This window comes from Priapulus caudatus, unplaced genomic scaffold, assembly GCF_000485595.1.
Source record: "Priapulus caudatus unplaced genomic scaffold, Priapulus_caudatus-5.0.1 Scaffold1381, whole genome shotgun sequence".
NCBI classification, from domain to species: Eukaryota; Metazoa; Priapulida; class Priapulimorpha; order Priapulimorphida; family Priapulidae; genus Priapulus; species Priapulus caudatus.
The window spans coordinates 44,189-50,023 of NW_014578442.1; positions in this window are offsets into that span (position 1 = coordinate 44,189).

A 5,835-nucleotide genomic window follows, 5' to 3' on the forward strand; every position below is an offset into this window, starting at 1 on the left:
ATCGAGGGTGTGAGCGTTTCGCCGAAGAATTCTAGTTCTAGCTCCACTGACAACGCGTTTAAACACAGGCACCTGCTCTACGTGAGGAATGACATGGCTAAAACCATAGACGAACTAATCAGTGCAGGACACCACTAAAACATTCATTCATTCACGATTAACCCATAGCAATTGATGTTGTTAACATTATTTCCCTTCTCTATTTGCGTGCTAGTATCACTGCTTACTGGCACTATAGTGGCAGCTTAGCATCGCAATCTCACCTCATATACTGTTCATCTTATATACTCTCATATAGAGTCTTATATATCAAGCTAACTTTCAGGCATGCGACAGTCAATCACTTTTTATATCAATACCTGTTTCATATGTTGATTTTTCTAAGCATTAAAATCGTTAATATGATTATTTGTTGATACATATATAATTATGTTGTGTAATATTTGGCTTGTCTGTGTTTTCTTCTCCCTAAATTTGCTAGAATCACTAACTCAATTACGAACAAGTAAGTAAAACTTTGACATAATTTATTTAAAATCATTTGTCAATACATGAACTAGCAGAGAACAGGCTATAAGAAATGCTAACATATTAGAGAATTCGTGTCGCTTTCAGAAAGCTTTTCAGCAAAAATTACAAACATTATTTTTCCACATACATTATTTTAGTTAATACCTAGAGTAATAAGTTGATTAAATCTAAACAGTATTAGTAATGCACAAATCGCAGGAAAGTAAGTCTGCAAAACACGTCCCTGAAAATGTTTGGCAGTTACCACATTCACACCTGCAGGAAATACTGAGTGCTAGTTATACGACAAAGTGAGGTGCACTAGTATTACCACGCATCTATTCACAAAGGTTTCAGTGGTAGTTGGGTATCTCCTATTACCAGAGCCCTGTAGACATGCAGACCTTTAGGCTTTCAACCACCGTGCCAGGCCCTGTGTGCTGCAGATGTTAGGTCGAGTGTAGTGTAGTGACCCGAGAAGAAGATCGCTTAGTAACAGCAGTCAAGCGTATAGCCCTATTTTCACTAACCATTCCATGTTCAATGCTGTTGTCTTCTTCTTGTGTAGTATATCACTGCTCTCAAATTCTGTTAGATGCTTATTTCTCCCTCCATGCAAACAGTTTAAATTGTCATAGCTGAATATAATAATGAACAATGTTGAGATATTGACTATTACACTTGATTTCCACGCTAAACACGCACAGTGTACACCGTGTATAAATACGAGATTGCCTAGCTACGGCGGTATGATTTTGAAAGATTATTTAAAATGCTAGAAGAATATAAATATGTCACTGATATATTCAAGTGTGACTGGGTTATTTTGATATTTAAAGACTCGAACTAAATTCTAACTAATTCCTCTGGTGAGATATTGCGCATGCGCTAACACACTAACGTAGCCAGATTGTTACTGACTGGTATAGGCAGCGGGCACTTTAATTACATGCAAGGTCTTCTCCCTATTTCTTAAGTGAGGTCTACTGATAGAATTTTATTATATAAATCTATGCTAGTGTACCTTCTCTCCACTTTCAATACATAATTTCCGCAAAATATTATTCCGCGCACGAGATATTGTGCATCCGCGAGCACAGTCTCAGGCTTGCAGTTCGAACTGAAGGAAAACTGCATAATATAGCTTGTTGAGAGAGGGAGAGGGGTGGGAGACTAAGGTAAGGCGGCAGGGAAGATAGCTGCGGCCGGTGGAATAAGAAGCAGGCTAAACGAGGGACGAGGGAGGCAAGGGGAAGGACAGGAGGGGATGAATTAAGTAGCAGTGTTGCACCCTACAGGCTAGGGCGCTCTCCTAATTATAAACACAGGTCTACTGATAACAATATATTACATGAATCTATGTTGTGATACACGCTAATCATATTAAATGCATATTCATCACAAAATATAACTCCTCGGGTAAGATATTGCGCAGGCGCTAACAGACTAACGTAGCCACATTGTATACAGACTGGTATATGCAACGGGCACGTTACATGCAATGTCTTCTCCCTATTTCTTAAGTGAGGTCTACTGATAGAATGTTAACATATAAATCTATGCTAGAATACCTACTCTCCATTTTAACTACATAATTTCCGCAAAATATTATTCCGCTCATGAGATATTGCGAATCCGCGAGCACCGTTTCAGGCGTGCAGTTTGGACTGAAGAATAGGCCCTACCGCATAATATAGCTTGTTGAGAGAGGGAGAGGGGTGGGAAACTGAGGAAAGGCGACAGGGAAGATAGCTGCGGGCGGTGGAAGAGGAAACAGACTAAACGAGGGACAAGTGAGGCCAGCGGGAAAGACAAAAGCGGATGAAGTAGGAGTTTTGCACCCTACAGGCTAGGGGCCTTCCCAATTATAAACACAGGTCTACTGATAACAATATATTTAGCCTTATACTGTAATTTGAGAAATCGAATGAAACAGTGTACCTCTACGTCCATAGAAAAGCGTGCTCTTGCTTTGTTAACAGCTGATTTCGGTAAGTATATATGCGCGAGCGAAAGCACACACACATATGTGGACTTTCTAACAATAATAACATATAAAACTCCGTATAATTGTTAACGTTAACCGTTGAAGAAGCTAAGCTTTATCATTAATACGGCTCTTTCGGCGTCTCTAATCGGCGTCTCGGCCGTTTGGCTAAGATCAAAGTGTAGTAGCTTTAACCACGGATCACCCCGGACGGCTCGAATCTTTGGCGGACCCTGAGCTGGAACCACCTGCCTCCTGGACGTCGATACACTGGACACCCAGCGGATCACCCCGGACGGCTCAACTCTTCGGCGGACCTTAAGCTGGAACCACCTGCCTCCTGGACGTCGAGACACTGGACACCCAGCGGATCAACTCACTCACCGTGGTGACTCCAACACTTCACCTGGAGTGGACCGGCTGGAATACAGACATCTACGTGCAGTGGACCGGCAAGGTATCCTCATGGAGAGGATCCTGAGTGTCGTACATCGACTGGGGATCCCCACCGTCTGAAAGGAGAGCAGGACAATTTACATCTATAAGAAGGGGCCAACGGACGATCTGGCCAACTTCCGTCCAATCAGCCTGCTCACCACCATGTACAAGCTCTTCTCCGGAGCCCTGGCCTCACGCTTAACGCGAGTCGCGGTCGAGCTAGGCTGGATCTCCCCAGAGCAGAAGGGCTTTCTTCCGGGCGTCCGGGGTATACAGGAACACACCCCCTGCAGTCGACCATCGAGGACGCCAAGCAAGGCAAACGGGACCTGACCATCACATTGCTGGACCTGTCAAATGCCTTTGACTCGATCCCTGAGGGAATACTCCATCACATGTTCGAGAGCCTTCCACTACCAACTGATCTGAGACGTGTTCTTCGGGACGTCTACACGGACTCGACCTGCAACTTCCTGGTTAACGAGGACTCCTTCAGGATTCGATCAACCGCGGGTGTTCGCCAGGGCAACGACCTCTCACCCGTTGTATTCAACCTGGCGACCGAACCTCTCCTGCGTGCGGTCAAGGGCCCTTCTGGACCCGGCTTCCAGCTCCTGGGACGCACCCTAAGGACAACCACCTACGCCGACGACTCTACACTGCTGGATAACTCAGTGGAAGATCAGCAGACCTCCCTGGATCGAGTGTCGCAGGGAGCGACCACACTCGGCCTCCGCTTCAATCCAGTGAAATGCGCCTCCCTGGTCATAGAGAAGGGGAAGCAGAAGACAGATGACGGGGGCCTGGAGCTCTACGGGGTCCCCATCCGCTGCCTCCGCCAAGAGGAACAGGAAACATACCTAGGCATCCATATCGGGTGCAAACTCCTGTTCCGGCCTGCACAAACACTCCCGGAGAAGCCCGCCAAGACCCAGGACTCGCTGTTGGCACCCTGGCAGAAGATGGAGGTCCTCTGCAGCCACCTCCTCCCCTCTCTATCCCACTCACTGGCCTCTGGACGGACGGAAAAGGCCTTCCTGCAGGATATGGACACGACAATTCAAGCCTTCCTGCGTACGGTGACGAGGACCCCAGACTCTTCCTCGAAGGCCTTCCTCCACGCGGAACGTCGAGCCAGTGGACTAGGCATCCTCCCTCTTTCGCAGGAGGCAGATGTCTGGACCGTGGCTCGGGCTGCCCAGCTGCTGGACTCGTTCGACCCAGACGTCAGAGAGATCGCCCGGGCACAGCTGGAGACGACAGTGTCCAGGGCACTGGGAGAAGACGCCCCGGACCCCCTTCCTCTCTCGGAGTTCCTGTCAGGATCGACCGCTAGGGGCCTATTCCGGATCCGATACGCTATCGGGGGGGGGGGAACCTCTGGACCAGAACACGGCACGCGGCCACCAGGCTACACTGCAGATTAGATGTAACCGGCGACAACCATACACTTGTCCTTGCCGAAGACGTCTATGCGGTGTCAGCCAAAGCGGTCCTCTCCCTCCGCCTCGCAGCTCACCAATGATGGACATCAAAATTCAATGATCTTCCTGTCCAAGGCCGTATGGCTAGGGGTCTCGCTCTGGATCCCCACCCGAAGGTCTCCCACCTGGCCTCCTGCTGGACACCGCTATCATTTGAGGACTGGCGCCACATACACCTATTGCGCCTCAGCCTCCTCCCGGTCTACACTAGCGAACAAGTCCTGCCGACGCTGCCACACTGAGCTAGAGACGACATCCCACGTCCTCTCAGCATGTCGATCCTCCTTTCCGCTCATGACCGAGCGCCACAACTCAGTCAAGTTGGCGCTAGTCAGCACGCTCGAGGCAGCGGGTCTTCACCCACGAGTGGAGACCGCAGCCCCCGGCAACCGGCTCATCCCGGACATACAACTAGACACCCCCGACGGACTCACCATCATCAACGTCGCGGTGGTGTTCGATGAGCCGGCCAACATGGAGCGCGCCCCCACCGAAAAGAAAGAGAAATATGAAGATGTCGGCACTGTCCTCCCTCTCATCGTTGGAACGACCGGAACATGGAGAGAGGCCAATGACAACATCCCGGGCTACCTCAACATCCCCCAAAAAACCTGGGGAACCTTACGGAAGAAGTCCCGTCTACTGGCCATTCAGGGCACAACGAAGATTGTTACCACCGCCCTGGATATTGAATGTTAAACACAAACTTTGTTAATGTTAAATGTTATGAGTATTGCTACCGTTTTTAGATATACCCGGCCATGTCGTATGGGTCGCATCGTGTTATCTCTTCACGAACAGTTTTATGTACTCTTTGTGTACTTGATGTACAATTTTATGTACTCATTCATGTACAATTTTATGTTATCATACATGTTTTATTGCTAATTCAATAAACTACTTTTAAAAACTAAAATCTGTTCTTATCAGCTTAATATCTGATACGTACACTGTCCAGGGACCAGAATATTAACCTGATTTTTGGTATTGAGAGGTAAGGTCAGTGCTTGCTCTCCTACCTCCACGAGTTAGTCTGGTATTGCAGTACTTCCAGAATCGGCCCACTCCCCACTGGGAGCAATTATTAATCAAAAGATGATGATAATATCAGTGTGAAGTTATTTTGCTTCAGAATTTGACTAGGGCAGTGATACTGATTACATGAATCTATGTTGAGATACCCGCTAACCATATTAAATGCATATTCATCACAAAATACAACTCGTCTGGTAAGATATTTCGCATGCGCTAACACACTAACGTAGCCAGATGGTGTATTAAATCAACACCCCCATCGTTACAATATGCCATCATCTATTTATACTTGTATTGGATTATGATTAGCCTAATTACATTCATAAATTAATAGTTTTAATAGTTTAGTTTAACTAGTAATAAATACTAATAAAACATGTG